Source organism: Ovis aries, chromosome 2 (assembly GCF_016772045.2).
Source record: "Ovis aries strain OAR_USU_Benz2616 breed Rambouillet chromosome 2, ARS-UI_Ramb_v3.0, whole genome shotgun sequence".
Taxonomy (NCBI): Eukaryota; Metazoa; Chordata; class Mammalia; order Artiodactyla; family Bovidae; genus Ovis; species Ovis aries.
This window is the reverse complement of record NC_056055.1, coordinates 180,371,735-180,392,181: the sequence shown is the minus strand read 5'-3', so window position 1 is coordinate 180,392,181 and position 20,447 is coordinate 180,371,735.

The following is a 20,447-nucleotide window of genomic DNA, read 5'->3' as shown; positions in this document are numbered from 1 at the left end:
AACTGAACTGAGGAGTAGTTTAAGTCAATGTAGGATTGTGGTTGGAACACTATAGATTGAAAGTGAATATGATCAAGTTTTTGAATCACAATTAGTATGACAGATATACTCAATATTTAGATTACTAGCTTTAGAAAAATCAAATGCTCTAGAAAAACATGACCCATAAATGATTTATAGATCATCTTAGCAGTTTCCAAACTTTCCTGGTTCATAGTACACTTAGTAATATTTTCATGATGCTTCTAGGACAAATGAAATATCTAACATTCTTTTACTATGTGCAAGTGTGCATGCGTGCCAAGTCCTTCAATGGTATCTTGACTCTTTATGACCCTATGGACTGTAGCTCACCAGGCTCCTCTATCCATTGGATCCTCCAGGCAAGAATACTGGAGTGGGTTTCCATGCCCTCCTCCAGGGATCTTACAAACCCAGAAATTGAACTGGTGTCTGTTATGTCTCCTAAGCTGGTAGGTGAGTTCTTTACCACTAGTACCCCTTGGGAAGCCTAAAATGTCTAAAATAAATGTGAATAATTGTGTATATGCTTTCAATCTGTTGGTCACTGTGAAACTTCTCAAACCTTGAAATTAGACTGTTCACTACCATTCTCATTTCCTGTTTCACACTGATTTTCACATGGAACTATGTTTGTCACAGCAACTGCCATAAAGTTAGTTCCTGAAGGATGTGACAGGATTAAAAGAATAAGTTGAGACTGACCTATATCTAGCCAGTAGTTTGCATATTGCCTGACAGAGGTCTCTGTGAGTTCACTGTAGGGTCCCAGGGCACTCTGACACACAGTTTGGGAACTACGGTCTAGGTGTTAAAATAGTTCATATGTGTACCTTTTTGTACCTTGTGTGATTCAGTGAGTAATTTTGCATGTTAGATATTTAGAAAATTCATGCCTTCCTGGCATTTTAAAAGTAGATCATTAGCATTCATTAGGTAAAATCTCTTCACCTGACGCATGAGGACACAGACTCAGAAAGGTTAAGAGCTTTTGCCCTTCTTCATAATTGTTCAGATTTTCTTTAAATTTTACTATGATGCTGTTCAAAGTTGCTACATGTAAGATAATTTACAGTTTGGAAAATGACTCATGGCTCCTTTAAAAGGCAACACTAATGGACCACAGTCAAATCTTGTTTAAAGTAGAGAAATTAATTGGTTAAATTTAATTTCCATCACACATGTGTGTTTGATTGCATGTTTTATTATGTTAGAGGTGTAGAATTCCTTCTGGCAAAGCAGAGCACAGTTTCATAAATAGATAGCATTTGTGTCTAATATTTCCAATGCAGATGTTCTTATGCCAAAAGGCGGATCTCAAGGACAACAGCCTGACATGCCCCTAAACAACTAACCCTGCCTCACATAGTTCCCAAAGCCCGTTTGCTTGTGAACATCCTCCTACTGCCAGGAAGATTATTTTCCCTTTCTCTAAACACATCCTTTTCTAAGGTGCACTTTAAACCCCATTGATTATTTTTCTCCTGATGATGTCATCCTCAGTAGAATATCCATACTTATCTAAGCCCTATTACCCACATCATGCTAACATATGTGGCAAAATAAAGACACAATTAAACCAGTCACTACAACTGTTGAATCCAAATTCACAAGAGATTGATTGCAATCTATCATTACACTACCATTTTGTATACATATCTCCATTATGAAGGACCAAATCTACAGAAATATTTAGGTCAAATTTGTGAATAAAATCTTCAAATTTATTGTACAAGGTCTCCTTCTGGATCAGCACACCAGAGCTCATGAACCAAATATGCTCTGTGCCTGTTTTTGTATCGTCTATGAGTTAAGAATGTGTTTTTATATTTCTATTTTGTATTATAGTGCATACAATATTTAGGATTTCCCTGGTGGCTCAGATGGTAAAGTATCTGCCTACAATGCCAGAGACCTGGGTTCAATCCCTGGGTCAGAAAGATCCCCTGGAGAAGGAAATGGCAACCCACTCCAGTACTCTTGCCTGGAGAAATCCATGGATGGAGGAGTCTGGTGGGCTACAGTCCATGGAGGTTGCAAAGAGCTGAACATGTCTGAGACACTTCACTTTTACTTTCACATACAATATTTATATTTTAAATGTATTTATAGACATTTTAAAATAAGTATATAAATACTACATAATATCCTCAATTTTGCTTTTGAATACCCTAAACTCAAAATATTTACTACCTCATCTTTTCAAAAAATGCTTGCAAAACTCTTGTATACTTATTTGTTTGCCCATTTTAATGCTATCTTTGTCACTGTTAGCTAAGTAAAACTACTGCTAAATTAAATGCTTTTGTAATTCAACTACATTTAAATTTAGATAATAAAACGATGTTAACTTCAATAAATACTCAAGGAGCTTGTTTCAAAAGAGATGTTATGCTAAGTCCACAGAATGTAAATATTAGTAAGACAAGAAGTATAGAGTTTAGTATGATCTTTTCATTTTACTCATAGAATATCACATTTATATTTCATTTATGCATTCCTTTGAAATAGGAAAAGGAGTACATCAAGGCTGTATATTGTCACCCTGCTTATTTAACTTATATGCAGAGTACATCATGAGAAATGCTGGTCTGGAGGAGGCACAAGCTGAAATCAAATTGCTGGGAGAAATATCAATAACCTCAGATATGCAGATGACACCACCCTTATGGTAGAAAGTGAAGAACTTAAGAGCCTCTTGATGAAAGTGAAAGGGGAGAGCGAAAAAGTTCGCTTAAAGCTCAACATTCAGAAAACAAAGATCACGGCATCTGGTCCCATCACTTCATGGCAAAGAGATGGGGAAACTGTGGAAACAGTGGCTGACTTTATTTTTCTGGGCTCCAAAATCACTGCAGATGGTGATTGCAGCCATGAAATTAAAAGACGCTTACTCCTTGGAAGGAAAATTATGACCACCCTAGACAGGGAGAAGGAAATGGCAACCCACTCCAGTGTTCTTGCCTGGAGAATCCTAGAGACGGGGGAGCCTGGTGGGCTGCCGTCTCTGGGGTTGCACAAAGTCGGACACGACTGAAGCTACTTAGCAGCAGACAGCATATTAAAAAGCAGAGACATTACTTTGTCAACAAAGGTCTGTCTAGTCAAGGCTATGGTTTTCCAGTGGTCATGTATGGATATGAGAGTTGGACTGTGAAGAAAGCTGAGCACCAAAGAATTAATGCTTTTGAACTGTGGTGTTGGAGAAGACTCTTGGGAGTCCCTCGGACTGCACGGAGATCCAACCAGTTCATTCTGAAGGAGATCAGCCCTGGGATTTCTTTGGAAGGAATGATGCTAAAGCTGAAACTCCAGTACTTTGGCCACCTCATGCGAAGAGTTGACTCATTGGAAAGACTCTGATGCTGGGAGGGATTGGGGCAGAAGGAGAAGGGGATGACAGAGGATGAGATGGTTGGATGACATCACTGACTCGATGGACGTGAGTCTGAGTGAACTCTGGGAGTTGGTGATGGACAGGGAGGCCTGGCGTGCTGTGAATCATGGGGTTGCAAAGAGTTGGACATGACTAAGTGACTGAACTGAACTGAACTGAACTGAAAGCAACTCTATTTCTCTGTGTAGTTAGTCACTCTAACAATTATTAAAAATCTTCTACCCCACCTCAAGGAGGACCTTTACTTATCTTGGTTTGCTTCGTTGAGTTCCAGCTGACTTTTACCTAGCTATGCAATTTTTCTGGATTTGTCTTCTAGTCTTTTATCTTAATGGATAGTGAAAAGCCCTAAAGCAAAGCAGAATCCGGTAACTTCAGCTACAGGAAAGACAGCATCAACAATTTGTACAATTGTATTTTAAGATCATAGTCTCAGCTTTTTTCTTTGTTTTTCTTTTTTTTTTGCTGTCCACTGTATTCCTTCATAATAGTCAATCAGATAACCAATCAACTGTTTTTTATTAGCAACAATAAAATGCCGTTACACAGCACTCTATGATTTATGCAACACTTCCATATCTATTATTGCATGTGAATCCCTCTTAAAAATTCAACAAAAGGTAAAACATGTAGTTTTATCATTACTACCATTCTTCTTGATGACAATAATAAGGTCCAGGGGCCCCAGTCACATTTCTAATATTACACAGCTAATAAATGCTAGGATTTCAGTCTTTAGTCTTCTTATAATAACTGCTACATTATTTTTTCATTTGATTATACCTTCACTTTTCACACTATTTATCGAAACCAAGTATTGAAAACAAAAATAAAATAGTTTTATACCAGATAGGGAGAGAAATACAAAGTACAATTCTGAGATCTAAGGTGATGCTTGTATTTCTAACAAGAATTGATTCACCAAAAACAGTATAACCATAGAAAACAAACTTTTGGTTACCAAAGCAGAAGGGTACGAGCAGGGAAAAATTAGGAGTCTGGGATTCACATATGCATACTGCTGCTGCTGCTAAGCCACGTCAGTCGTGTCTGACTCTGTGCGACCCCATAGAGGGCAGCACACCAGGCTCCCCGTCCCTGGGATTCTCCAGGCAAGAACACTTGAGTGGGTTGCCATTTCCTTCTCAATGCATGAAAGTGAAAATTGAAAGGGAAGTCGCTCAGTTGTGTCCGACTCTTCACGACCCCATGGACTGCAGCCTACCAGGCTTCTCTGTCCATGGGATTTTCCAGGCAAGAGTACTACCATACACAAAAAGATAATCAAAAAGGACCTACTATATAGAACAGAGAACTCTACTCAATAAATTGTAATAACTCATAAGGGCAAGGAAAATGAAAATTATATATATATATATATAAAACAATCACTTTACTGTACACCTGAAACTATTAACTATCATTAATAACAGAACATTGTAAATCAACTATGCTGGTTTTGGTTTTGGTTGCTAAGTCGTATCCGACTCTTTGGGACCCCATGGACTGTAGCCCGCCAGGCTCCTCTGTCCATGGGATTTCCCAGGCAAGAATACTGGAGTGGGTTGCTATTTACTTCTCCAAATCAACTATACTTCAATTAAAACAAATGTTAGACACAAACACACCTAAGTGTAATAGAAAAAAATATTACTTTCTACTAGGACAATCAGGGGAAGGACAGGATGCAAGTCAAGCTATAAATTGGCTCTTTAAGACTGGCTGGGATGTTTTATGTTAAAAAAAGCAGCAATACCATTCTGGAAATGAGCAATAAAATGAACAAATTAATGAGGTGATAATGTGTGAATCACATGATAATGGACACAAATTGTTTGGAAAGTGAGTTACTTGGTATGATTTTGGAAAGCGTTCAAGAATATAGACAAGACTGGAGTTAAACAGAGAGCTTCCCCCACCTAGCAGTGTGATGAAATAGAGCAAATTATTTAAGCTTTCGGAAGTTCAGTTTCTTTATTTTAAAAAAAATTGTGGGTATAGCAGACACACCCTGGGCTGCTTAAGTGATTTCAATGTTATAGGAGACCCTAGCAGAGTTCCTGGCAAGACATATGTCTTCAACATACTACACACCCAGTATCCATAGCAGTAATGTCCCAAGATGCTGGAGTCAGGATGACTACGTAACAGCCTTGTCTATAAAGTATTACAGCAGTGATTATTTTCAGCTTACACTTCTAATGTGTCCCTCAGTTGTTGTTGTTTAGTTGCTCAGTCATGTCCGACTCTTTGTGACCCCATGGACTGAGTTATTGGTTTTGTTTTTAAAAATAAATGGAAGAGCAGCATACGATAGAGTGGCTTTGTTTCTGAAGATTTAAGGCCTTGTTCTGGTGGTAAGAAGGGCTTCCAAGTGGTAAAGAACCCACCTGCCATTGCAGGAGACTCAAGAAAACTGGGTTTGATCTGTGGGTCTGAAAGACCCCCTGTAGTAGGAAGTGGTAACCTGCTCCAGGATTCTTGCCTGGGAAATCCCACGGACAGAGGAGCCTGGTGGGCTACATAGTCCATGGGGTCACAAAGAGTTGGTCATGATTGAGCACACATGCACGCTGGTGGTAAGAAATATTCAATATAAAGGGAAATAGGGTATTTATCTGACACTACTCATGTGCTGGCTCTTGCTTCTGCTCTTGTTTTCCTCAGAAGTGGAAAGCAAAGAATTAGGCACAGATAACCGAGGGCACAAGCATCAGCATAGGGAAGGGTGAAGGAAGTCGTAGGGAAAAACTGACTTGTGGCTATTATTATTATTATATGGAAGAAAAGTTTTGTTTTTTTTTTTTCCAGAGTGTGATGGAGAAGATGGTCAGAAAGGGACTTCAGTGATGAGAATCTGAAATACAGACTGTGAAAACAGCAGAGAGGACTAATAGGGACATGTATGACTACTGTCCAACTAACACTGGCATTCACAAAATTTCAGCTGCAAATATACAGGTTGTTTTACCTTTAATTTGTCTAATGATGATGAATAATGGCAAAGCAAAGGGGAAGGATTATTTTGGCCACACGGAGAAGAATGCAAATAAAGCAATGGTAGAAAAATAACGCCATTTCTTCATGGTTGTGGTGATTGGTTTTGAGGTACAGATGTGTTCAGAGATAAAGAAGGAGGAAGAGAATGAGAAACTGAGAAAAGAAGAGGAAAAAAAATCAAAAGGAGGCAATCAGAGTTTGTAAACTTCGAGGATGTTATAAGAGGGTGACATAGAATTTAAGATGTAATAGATAAAGCAAGTTTGGATGATGAAAGTTTTCCAGGATGTTACTCTGGGGTGAGTAGCCAAAATGGGAAGGCCGTGGAAAATGTGGAAGTCTACTGTGTCTGAAGGTTCAGATCATGCCAGAACCAAGTTTGTCCCTTAGTTAAATGTGGCTAAAGTATTACTCAATATTTCACTAATTGCCTAGCAGAAAAGGAATGTGGAGTTAATATAAGCTTTACCATAAATGTGTACTCAGTTGCTTCAGTTGCATCTGACTCTTTGTGACCCCATAGACTGTAGCCTACCAGGCTCCTGTGTCCATGGGATTTTCCAGCTGAAGGGGTTGATGTACCCTCCTCCAGGACATTTTGCTGACCCAGGGATCAAACTTGCATCTCCTGCATTTCAGGTGGAGTCTTTACCCCTGAGCACTGGGTAAGTCCAGGTGGGCTTATGATACGTATTTTATATTTTATTTATATTTTTATTATAATAAAACAATTAGATATTAAAAAACTATAAACAACTGTATATATATAAAACAGCTATATAAAAGCAACTATAAATAACTATATAGAGAGAGCTGCTGCTGCTGCTGCTAAGTCACTTCCGTTATGTCCGACTCTGTGCGACCCCACAGACGGCAGCCCACCAGGCTATCCTGTCCCTGGGATTCTCCAGGCAAGAACACTGGAGTGGGTTGCCATTGCCTTCTCCAATATACAGAGCTAGTTATTTTTTGTTCTTTCTGTGGAAGTTGTGTAAGTAGAACCATTTTTCTTTTTCAAACAATTCTCAAATAATATTTTAGTAATTATGATAAATCCAGATTGAAGAACCCTTTAGGTGTTGCTCTAGAAGAATGGTTCTCAAAGTGTGCTCTCCGACTTATAGCATCAGAATCACCTGGGAATTTGTTAGAGATGAACCTTCTCAAGCCCTACCCTAGACTTAGGGAACAGAACCTCTGAAGGTGGGGCCAGCAATCTGTAGTTAACCAGACTACTATGCAATTCTGATGCATGCTTGAATTCAAGGACCACTGCGATTTGTAATTGATTGAGGGATATTTTTGATGCCCATAAAAGCATTAAAATGTTTCTACCAATCTTTGATATTCATCTCTTCCTTCAAGCATTCCTTGTAGTTACACACAGCCATCATAACACCGTTCTTTTAATACCTAGCATATTCAACTAGGTGTTTCTGTTTGACAGATTGTTTCTCTTAACCATTATGGATGAAAACTGTTTACCATAAAATAAAATAAATGGAGGCACCACAAGAAAGTGCAGCAAAATAAAGAATGCACTCCACTTGGAACACAAAGTGCTTATTGGCTGAGAACATTTGTCCTGTGACTGGAATTAGAACAGGCTACACACCCTGCAGTGCTTGTTCTCTGGAGTTGAAAGCATAGCTTGGAAGATAGCCTGTGGGGGGAAGGGTGTAACTGTGTGTAACATGTGAACAATACATTTATTTATCTGCGATAAAGTCAGAGAGTTTACCTGTTTATAAAACATTTTATGTAAATAAAGCATTATAATGACCCAGGGCTAGGAAAGTTAATTCAATTTTTTAGAGAAACACATTTTTTCATGGGGTGAGTTGGGTAGATGGGGAACTTTGAGATTTCCTAACCTATGTCTTGCTGATAAATATTCAGATGACCAAATATTCAGATTTTGTCTATTTCTGATTTTTCAATTTGAAATCTGGCTTTTGTGAAGTATTATTTTTTAGAAAGTGTCTTTATAACTTTTTTTTTTTACTAAAATGGTACTACAAACTCATTTGTTCAGATTAGAGTAATTTATTATGATTTGAAAAAAACTAAGCTGAAATGATCACTTTTATTCTTTCTAAAAGAAACTTTTCTAAACCTACCAATATTTATAGGAAAATGTTTAACCTGTTCCAACAAATGACAGGCTTCCAGTCATCATAACAGAATGAATGAACACCCACACCCACCCACACACCCACTCACGCACACACATGGAAAACTGTATTAGAGAAGAAATCAGAGTATTCCATGTAGGACATGCATCCCCTGAGAAGCCAAGTACAAATTAGTGTTATGATTGTATAAAAACTAGTCTTTACTTTGTTGACCTCTTTGGTTAAATATAATCTACCTTTATTAGAATAAAACTATTTAAATATTAAATATTTAATCAGAATATTTTCTTATTCCAACTGTTCTCCATTGCTAATCGATTCTTATTATTGAAGATGCAAGATTCATAGAACACTATTCCTCCAGACAAAAAATTAGCAGAGACTTTTTGTCCTTTTTTTAATTTGGTGTTTTCTCCAGCTTTCTCTATGCCTTTACTAGTGTCATTATTTTCTCAAAACATTTCCCCCTGGGCACATAGTGTCCACACATTTACTAACCTATCTTTCTCTTCTTAATGCTAGGAAACTAACCTTTACTCTTCTGTCTGGAAGGAATCTGTGTACAATATTCAAATCATAAGTTCTATTGTAGTCATTCAACCAGACTTAACACTGAATATGCATATATACAAATAGTGTATATTATGTTTACATGTATACATATTTATTTAATTTATACAAACACACATACATATATATATGTATATATATGTAGAAAAAGAGAATAAAAGGAGAGGAGAAGAGGCTAGGGGAGGGAGAGTGGGGTAAAGGATTACTTGAGTAGATGAAGCAAATATTTCAAAAGAACACACAAAACAAATCAAGTAAGATATTTTTCTAATTCCTGAGCTAACTATTGACTCAAATTCAGCCTATTATAATGAAGTAATAAATCACAGGATGGTATAGATTGAGCATTCAGGATGTTATTCATTTCAGGTGGTCTCAGCCCCATTGCAAACCTCTCTATAAGAGATAAGCCAACAACAGCATTGTCTCCATTATCACATTCTGTGCTATGTGTTCTCCCAGAGTAACGGTTGCACCCAACTGAACATTAATGTGGAGCAAAACAGAATTCTCTGTGAACAAGTCAACTTGTAGCTTTGTAAGTAGGAAGAATAAAAATAAACTCTTTTCTTAGAAGTGCTAATCCATTTTCTGAGGCTCTGTTTTCTAGCTGAGTTCATTTAAGCGTGCTTGAAACTATGAGCCCTATGGGATAATATCAGTCCTATGCAACTCGAGGCAATCATTATTAGAACTGAAGCAGCTCTTGGGTTCAGGATATGGACCACAAACTGGCAGAGAGCCTGAGCTCTCCAAGGAAGTACGCCAGTGTCACTCCATCGTTTCCTTAGCTGTTGGGAGAGATTTCAGCTCTTCAGCAGTTTCTCTTCCTGACCAGCTTTTCCCAAGATAAATCTGAGCTAGCACCATATGTTTCAAGAACAAAAACAGCTTCTGAATTATTACAGCATAGTGTACTCTTGCCCAGGAAATTCAAGCTGCTAAGGCACTGTAATCATAGTACCAGGCAGAATTTGAGAGAGCAGTGAACTTGATTTCACAAACTTGTCAAACAACACTTGTCTTCAGAGAGTAGGACTCCTTGAGAATTTCTCAGAGGGAAGATAAAATGTTGCCTAGAGCCCTTAGTTATTTTGGAATCATAATTCCTAGCTGAATGACCCATTCTCAGATGTTTTGAATCCACAAGTTTTGTTGGAGTTTAGAGAGGTCATTGTTTTAAATGTCCTTTCTTTAAAAACCACTGAGTGGCTATAATTGTTAGATGTGCTAAATATTAGAAATATAAAGACATTTAAAATGTAATACTTGACTTCAGAGTTCTAATAAGATGAATGGATACATTATAAAAATCTTCAAAACTGCATACAGTTATATTTAGAAGGATTCATATAGGGTTTGACATAATCACAAAGGAAGAGAATCTAGAATGCTTTAATAAAAGAATACCTGAAAGAAAATTTAGTTGACTATTAAAAGAGATGTAGTTATATAGGAAGCAAATAGTAGGAGAATGAAAGGACATTCTCTGTTGAGGATACAGCATCAATAGAGACACAGAGGAAAAGAAAGGAGTATTTAAGAGAATGGCAATAAGTTTTTAGATTTTTCTTTGCTTGTTTTTACACAATATGTTTAACAGAAATTAAAAAAAAATCCAGAAGATATAGACAGGGGACAGCTAGTAAAGAATCTTTCATTGACTCCATTCATTCAAGCACTCAGTATAGTAGAAAAACAGTCACCCATTCTTTGACATTCTTCACACCAACAGGTAGAATGCCTTCCTCTTGAATCGGGGTTGGCCTTAACACTTGGCCAATAAAATATGATGAAAGTGACCTTCCAGGACTTTCCAGATTTTGTCGTACAACTTGTTTTATGGCCTGGTTTTCTCAGAATCCTCACTCTTAAAATCTAGCTGCCACATTCTGAGGAAACCCAAGCAGCCCGATGCAGAAACACAAATAGACAGAAATACAAGCTCCTCGCCTACTGCTGAGCTCCCAGACTACACAGTCAGCACTATATTGCCAATTGTGTGAATGACCCATTTTGGAAGTAGAGCCTCTAGCCTCAGTTGAGCTTCCTTGGCTACTGGTGTGTGGAGTAGAGATGAGCCCTTCCCTCTAGCTCTGCCCCTGTGAAGTAAATTATTACTGTGGCTATAGGCCATTGCATTTAAGGGTTATTTGCTATGCAGCAATAGATGCAAGTCCAAACCCTGGCTCAGGTGATCCTCTGGAGAAGGAAATCACAACCCAATACAGTATTCTTGCCTGGGAAATCCCATGGACAGAGGAGCCTGGCAGGTTACAGTCCATTGTGTTGCAAAGAGTTAGACATGACTTAGCGAATTCAGTTCAGTCGCTCAGTCGTGTCTGACTCTTTGTGACCCTGTGAATCGCAGCATGCCAGGCCTCCCTGTCCATCATTAACTCCTGGAGTTCACTCAGACTCATGTCCATCGAGTCAGTGATGCCATCCAGCCATCTCATCCACTGTCGTCCCCTTCTCCTCCTGCCCCCAATCCTTCCCAGCATCAGAGTCTTTTCCAATGAGTCACCTCTTTGCATGAGGTGGCCAAAGTACTGGAGTTTCAGCTTTAGCATCATTCCTTCCAAAGAAATCCTAGGACTGATCTCCTTCAGAATGGATTGGTTGGGTCTCCTTGCAGTCCAAGGGACTCTCAAGAGTCTTCTGCAACACCACAGTTCAAAAGCATCAATTCTTTGGTGCTCAGCCTTCTTCACAGTCCAACTCTCACATCCATACATGACCACTGGAAAACCATAGCCTTGACTAGACGGACCTTAGTCGGCAAAGTAATGTCTCTGCTTTTGAATATATTATCTAGGTTGGTCATAACTTTTCTTCCAAGGAGTAAGTGTCTTTTAATTTCATGGCTGCAGTCACCATCTGCAGTGAATCTGGAGGCCCCCAAAATAAAGTCTGACACTGTTTCCACTGTTTCCCCATCTATTTCCCATGAAGTGTTGGGACAGGATGCCATGATCTTCATTTTCTGAATGTTGAGCTTTAAGCCAACTTTTTCACTTTCCTCTTTCACTTGCATCAAGAGGTTTTTAGTTCGTCTTCACTTTCTACCATAAGGGTGGTGTCATCTGCATATCTGAGATTATTGATTTTTCTCCTGGCAATCTTGATCCCAGCTTGTGTTTCTTCCAGTCCAGCGTTTCTCATGATGTAGTCTGCATAGAAGTTAAATAAGCAGGGTGACAATATACGGCCTTAACATACACCTTTTCCTATTTGAAACCAGTCTGTTGTTCCATGTCCAGTTCTAACTGTTGCTTTCTGACCTGCATACAGATTTCTCAAGAGGCAGGTCAGGTGACCTGGTATTCCCATCTCTCTCAGAATTTTCCACAGTTTATTGTGATCCACACAGTCAAAGGCTTTGGCATAGTCAATAAAGCAGAAATAGATGTTTTTCTGGAACTCTCTTGCTTTTTCATGATCCAGTGGATATTGGCAATTTGCTCTCTGGTTCCTCTGCCTTTTCTAAAACCAGCTTGAACATAAGGAAGTTCTCGGTTCACGTATTGCTGAAACCTGGCTTGGAGAATTTTGAGCATTTCTTTATTAGCATGTGAGATGAGTGCAATTGTGTGGTAGTTTGAGCATTCTTTGGCATTGCCTTTCTTGGGGATTGGAATGAAAACTGACCTTTTCCAGTCCTGTGGCCACTGCTGAGGTTTCCAAATTTGCTGGCATATTGAGTGCAGCACTTTCACAGCATCATCTTTCAGGATTTGAAATAGTTCAACTGGAATTCCATCACCTCCACTAGTTTTGTTCATAGTGATCCTTTCTAAGGCCCACTTGACTTCACATTCCAGGATGTCTGGCTCTAGTGGAGTGATCACACCACTGTGATTACCTGAGTCGTGAAGATCTTTTTGTACAGTTCTTCTGTGTATTCCTGCCACCTCTTCTTAATATCTTCTATTTCTGTTAGGTCCATACCATTTCTGTCCTTTATCGAGCCCATCTTTGCATGAAATGTTCCCTTGGTATCTCCAATTTTCTTGAAGAGATCTCTAGTCTGTCCCATTCTGTTCTTTTCCTCTTTTTCTCTGCATTGATCACTGAAGAAAGCTTTCTTATCTCTCCTTGCTATTCTTTGGAACTCTGCATTCAGATGCTTATATCTTTCCTTTTCTCCTTTGTTTTCTACCTCTCTTCTTGTCACAGCTATTTGTAAGGCCTCTCCAGACAACCATTTTGCTTTGTTGCATTTCTTTTCCATGGGGATGGTCTTGATCCCTGTCTCCTGTACAATGTCACGAACCTCATTCCATAGTTTATCAGGCACTCTATCTATCAGCTCTAGGCCCTTAAATCTATTTCTCACTTCCACTGTATAATCATAAGGGACTTGATTCAGATCATACCTGAATAGTCTAGCGGTTTTCCCTACTTTCTTCAATTTAAGTCTGAATTTGGTAATAAGGAGTTCATGATCTGAGCCACAGTCACCTCCCGGTCTTTTTTTTGTTGTTGACTGTATAGAGTTTCTCCATCTCTGGCTGCAAAGAATATAATCAATCTGATTTTGGTGTTGACCATCTGGTGATGTCCATGTGTAGAGTCTTCTCTTGTGTTGTTGGAAGAGGGTCTTTTTAAGACCAGTGCATTTTCTTGGCAAAACTCTATGAGTATTTGCCCTGCTTCATTCTGCATTCCAAAGCCAAATTTGCCTGTTACTCCAGGTGTTTCTTGACTTCCTACTTTTGCACTCCAATCCCCTATAATGAAAAGGACATCTTTTTGGGTGTTAGTTCTAAAAGGTCTTGTAGGTCTTCATAGAACCATTTAACTTCAGCTTCTTCAGAGTTACTGTTTGGGGCATAGACTTGGATTACTGTGATATTGAATGGTTTGCCTTGGAAATGAACAGAGACCATTCTGTCGTTTCTGAGATTGCATCCAAGTACTGCATTTCAGACTCTTTTGTTGACCATGATGGCTACTCCATTTCTTCTGAGGGATTCCTGCCCGCAGTAGTAGATATAATGGTCATCTGAGTTAAATTCACCCATTTCAGTCCATTTTATTTCACTGATTCCTAGAATGTCGACGTTCACTCTTGCCATCTCTTGTTTGACCACTTCAATTTACCTTGATTAATGGACCTGCCATTCCAGGTTCCTATGCAATATTGCTCTTTAGAGCATTGGACCTTGCTTCTATCACCAGTCACATCCACAGCTGGTTATTGTTTTTGCTTTGGCTCCATCCCTTCATTCGACTAAACAACAACAAAATATAATGAACTGGAACAATCATTAAGTGTTTACTGTATGAATACCCTATTCTTACAATATGTTATGGCATATGGATGTTAATCCTGACAAAGATTCTCTCCTTGACCAAACTCTAGCCAGCCTCCTCTGAGCCCTCTTAGTGACTAGACCTCAGATTAGGTCTATAAAACTATAGACTCTCAGCAAAATTCCTTTTGTCCACTCTCCTCCTCCTACATTAAACATAGAACTCAATACCTCATCCCTTGAATGACTTTAGCCTCCTAAAGTGCCTGCTGGAGTAAATTCAAGGCCCCAGACAACATGTGAAATTAGTCCCTGAAAATCTCTTTCTTAGAGCATTTGCTGAAAAGGACTTTCCGATTCTACTCTTTCTTCTGTCCCTTTGAGATATACATGTATCTGCTACAATTCAAAAGTATCTTTCTCAAGGACTTGAAAGGTTTTCCTTTAAAATGTGATGTTTCCTCAGTCTCCCAGTCTCCATGGGAGGATAAAATCCTAACTTCCATATTTACCATCTAACAGACACAGTTGGCTCAATTGGCATTTACGATGACCACTTTTTTTTTAAGTTTTCACTTCCCTAATTCTATTGAGCCTCTAATTCCACTTCTTCCTTTTCCTTTAAAATGCCCAGTTACTTCTGTACAATAAAAACTGAGTTTAGCTCTTGTAACACCATCTATTGCAGTAATATTTCACCAATCAAAATCTGTTTTTACCACTCTGGCGAGTATCCAGTTTTATCTTTGACAATCTAAGGCAAGTAGATTTCAGCCTTAAAGCTGTCTCTTATCCAACAGTAATGGCCATCTGTGTGAAGCTGGATTCTAGGCACAACATGAAAATCATGCAGAAATCACATGGTGATGACTGTCAGAGGCAGAGAATAATTGTTGTAACATATGTGCTTATGATTTTCCAAATCTCTTACAGTAAATGCTAAGCCTCTAAAAGTTATTTTGTATTTGTTTGTTTGTTTTTAATAACTTATTTTAGCAGATGAGCTTAAGATGGCTATAAGAGAGATGAACAAAGTTAGGAAGATTCATCAAGATGCCACTAGCATTTTAAGACAGAGAAAAGGAGGGCTTGAACTGGGGAAATGAGATAGGAGTAGAGGACACAGATATAATGAGGAGGACAGAGTCTAGCAGAGTTCAGTATTATGCTGAGATTTCTCAAGCAACTTGCTGGATGCTGGGTGATGACACTATCTGAAATGAGGGAGAGCCAGCCAGTCAATCATCAGACAGAAGAAAAGAACATGATTATACAATTTGGGTTATGTTAAATCTTAGGGCCTGGGGACATATAACTCACAGTCAGCTGTGAGATTACATATCTAAATTTGTAATGCAGGAGGAGGGTTTTTTGTTGTTGTTGTTGTTGTTTTTTAATGAAGATACAGTTTACCATGACCATTCCAATGGTCATTGAAAGGAAAAACTGAAGAGAGCCAACAAGGGAATTTGTGGGTGGAGAAGTAGGAAGAAGACTGAAGCCTGGTAAATGCTAACACTTGTAGAAAAAAAACAAAAACAGAAAAACAAAAATAATAAAATTCATCAAAGAAATGAAGAAAGGACAGTATAGAAGTTCTAGTAGAAGCAAGAGGTTATGGTGTCACAGAAATAAAGAGAATACACATTTTAAAATAATAATCAAGATTCTTAGATGCTTTAAAATGGTCTTGTTAGAGAAGAACAGAAAAAGGCTCATTGATTTGACTATTGAATACTTTTAATTAAGTAATATATCAGTTATAAAGCTATGTGAGTTTGCTTTTCCTACAAACAAAATCTCTTCTAGATTTAGTAGCTTAAGAGAACAACCAGATATTCAACTCATAAATCCCTGGGCTGGCAAGGTGACTGGGTTTGGTTGAATTTTTTTTAGTCTGGGGCAGATCTGACTGATCTCAGGTGAGCTTGCTCATTGGTCAGTGGTCAACTGGCAGTTCCCCCAGCTAGAGTAAGTGGGGCATCTTTCCACGTGGTCTCAAATCCTCCAGGAGTCTGTCATTGACTTCCTCACGTGAAGTTCACAGGGTTCCAGAAGCAAGAGTGAATGTACTCAAAGATTATTAAAGCTCTGCTCAGAACACAGAGAACATCCTTTCTGTAGCATTGTACCTACAAGAGTAAGATGGAAAACAGCTCAAATTCAAGAGGAAGAAAAGCAGACTCCACACTGGATGGAAGAAGCTGCAGTGAACTGCCCTTTTCTCAGTCTACCATTGGCACCAGCAAAACATTCTTGGAATTCTGGATATCTGCCAGAGCCACAGCCCTTTATGGACAAAAATGACCTCGAGTAGTTATTTTAACATGAGCCCCTTATAATGTCAGAGCAAAAAGGAGCACAAAGTCTTCTATAGTCCTTTAAATCCATGGAGTATTAAAAAAAAAATCGAGACACTTCCCTGCTTCACCAAGGCAACAGAGTAAGTGGTCTCCTTTAGCAGAAAATTAAGGTCTCATTTAACCTAATATCCTCACCTTCAAAATGTAATTTAAAAGACTTCTTGTTCCTAGTAATTAGAGGGCCAGGCTATTGGTGTGTACCCTCCTGCTGAAAACTAAAAAAGCTGGATAAAATATCACAAAAGCGCATCACACAGACAACAGGACAGTAAGCAATTACCAGACCAAAATGAAGGAATAATGAAAACCCAGAGATTTATGCCAGCACAGAAACTGACTTTGCCCTGAAGGTATCTTAACTTCTTGGCAGTTGCCTTCTGAGAATGGGACTAAAATCAAAGGCTAGAATTCAGCTAAACTGAGAAGTTGAATAGGACTCTTTCTTCTTGGTAAGCCAGGACCCTAAAGAATTTACTCTTAGGCTGAGAGTTGAAGGTGAAGGAGAAATGGCAGATTCTGGGAATACTTTTAGTCATGTACTGAATTATCTGGATCAAGTCTTGACCTGATGCAGTGACAGACTTTGTCTTTGAAAAGTTGTTTATTAAATTAGCCCTAAAATAGTTTTTCATATAAAATGCTTATCCAACCAAAAATGATCACTAGATGCATATACATGCTAGACTCTATGAAGATATGTAGAAAAGGTAGAAAAAGAAACCAGAAACACAGTAAAATGCAGACATAAGATGTTAAGATAATTAGACACCAACTATAAAACAGTTATGGGGCTTCTCTGGTGGCTCAACATAAGAAACTGCCTGCAATTCAGGAGACCACCTGAAATGCAGGAGACATGGGTTCAGTTCCTGGGTCAGGATGATCCCCTGCAGATGGAAATGGGAGCTCATTCTAGTATTTTTGCCTGAAAAAATCTCGCAGACAGAGGAGCCTGGCAGGCTACATTCATGAGGTTGCAAAGAGTTGGACACAACTGAGCAACTAAACCACCACCGCCACCATAAAACACTTATGCTGACCTTATTTAAATAAAAGAACAATTAATTTGAAGATATCCGTAGAGGACTTGGTACTGTAAAGAGTGACAAAGCAGGTTTTAAAAGAAATAAAACTTCTAGAAAAAACATATATTAGAAATTAAATTATCTGTAAGGAGACTTAAAAAGAACACAAGGAAAACTGAAGACAGACTTGGTCTATATGAAGACAAGTTGAAAAGAATTATCTAGAGATCTATCCACAAAGACCAAAGGAGACATAACTATGGATGAACACAGCAAGGTCTGGATATGTCATCAGAGTTCTAGAGAAAGATAAAGAGGTAGTGTGACAGCAAATATAACTGAAGAAGTGGTGGTTGACTTTTCTTTTTTTTCCTTTTATTCTGAAAGACAGTAATCTGCAGATTCAAGAATCCCACAGATCCCACACAGGATAATTAAAGAGAAACTTGCAACTAACTGCATTACGTTGAAACTTCAGAAGAAAAAAAAAAAAAAAGGCTAAGAGAAAAATCTTAAGAGAAGCCAGAGGCAAACAAAACAGAACGATTATCTTCAAAGGAGCAATAGTTAGACTGACAGTTGACTTCTTAACAGCAACCAAGTATGATAGAAGAATCATCTCTTTAATGTGTAAAACATTTCATGACTGTTGGCAAAAAAAGATGTTGTCAATCAAACAAGGCTAAGAACAGTCAGCATGGAAGACTTTCACAGAAAAAAATCTAAAAGTTGGACTTCAGGCAGAAGGAAAATGATTCCAGGCATGTCTGAGGTATAAGAATAAAGAGCAAAGAAGATAGAACTCTGTGGGAAACATACATGTTGGGGACTGAGTGATCTCTGAAATCAGGGATTGGCATTTTTTTCCTACACAGGGTCCAGAGTGTAAATATTGTAGGCTTTGCACACTCTGTGCTCTCTTTTGTGAGTGTCCTGGTGTTATGGTGCAAAATTAACCATAGATAATGTATAAAAGAATGAGAATGTAACTGAGTTTCAATCAAACTCTGTTTATAGATACAGAGAGTGGGCTGGATATAGGAAGTTGGCTATAGTTTGTTGATCACTAAGTTAAATAAGGGAATGACAGAGGATGAGATGGTTGAATGGCATCACCAACTCAATTGACATAAGTTGGAGCAAACTTTGGGAGACAGTGAAGGTCAGGGAAGCCTGGTGTGATGCAGTCTATGGTGTTGCAAAGTCAGACACGACTGAGCTATTGAACAACAAAGTAAACTTGCAGCTCTATTCCTGAGCTCTTTGAGTTTACCTCCAAGCTGAGGAGGAAGCAAAGGACTAAGTAAATTTGCATCCTTTCCTTACTGTTGTAGTTTAACATGAGTCAAACTATAATAAGGGAATACTCCGCGTTTTGTGGGGACTCTGACTCCTCCCTCCACAGCCACAGGTAAAGCCCTGGGAGATTATTGCACAGTTTCTTTTTGTGTCCACTTAACTTTTCTAATTGTAGGAAGTATTCATCAACAGTGAGGCAACTAGGGTGAGCTATATGAAGTGCAAATCTGACAATGCCATTTCCCTGTTTAAGGTTTTGAAGGACTTCTTTGACTGTTGTTTAGTTGCAGAGTGTCCCACTCTTTCAAGATCCCATGGACTGCAGCTGGCCAGGCTCTTCTGTCCATAGGATTTCCCAGTTAAGAATGCTGGTTGCCATTTCCTTCTCCAGGGGATCTTCCCGACCTAGGGATCAAATCAGCATCTCATGTACTGACAGGCAGATTCTTTAGCACAGAATGCTCTCTGTCTGGTTATCAAGCTCCAGTTCCTCAAAATGACACAAGGGCCCTGTTGATTCAGTGTTTGATTATTCTCTTTAGCCACTTCTCGTGCTCTGTCTAAGCTTGTCTCATCACTTCAGTTAAGGACCATGGTCTCCTGACAATGATGTTCTGGCTACTTCTATGTGATCACTCAAGCTGTTTTTACTGCCCTCTTCAACCCCACTTTGTGTAGCTGGCAAATGCTAGTCTTTTCTCAACCCAGATAATGCTTCCTCCACAAAATGATGGTGCCCCAAATTCAACATACACACATCTTTGAGCTCCCATAGTGTTTTGCTAATGTGCCACGGCAGGCAGGCCACACAGTACATTCTTCCTTGTCACATGAAGCTGTGATGTCCTGGAAAATCTCTTATTTCTGTGTCCCAGCATGTTGTAGAGCAGGCACTCAATTAAGTGTGTGTATATTTTAATGAATTGGTGTATGAAGCAAAAACAATGATAATAGGAACAATAAAAAAATCCCACCCAAGCTGAACCACCTTCAGTTTATCATAGATTAAATCTAAGTTAAAATCACCCATTAATCAAGCAACCCATAAATATCTCTTGAGTATGATTATCATGAAGTTAAATTAACCAAAATATTATTGTATAGTAATTATTATTGTTACTCTGAGCATTTTACTATGACTTTATTATTTTATCTATAATATTTAAACACATCTTTTTTGAAGATTTTTTGATGTGGAGTATTTTTTAAAAGTATTGAATTTGTTACAGTGTTGTTTCTGGTTTGTTTTTTTTTTTTTTGGCTATGGGTCATGTGGATCTGAGCCCCCCAGCCAGGGATCAAACCTTTACCCCCTCCATTGGAAGACAGAGTCTTACCACTGGATCACTAAGGAAGTTCCTAAACACATCTTTTTTTTT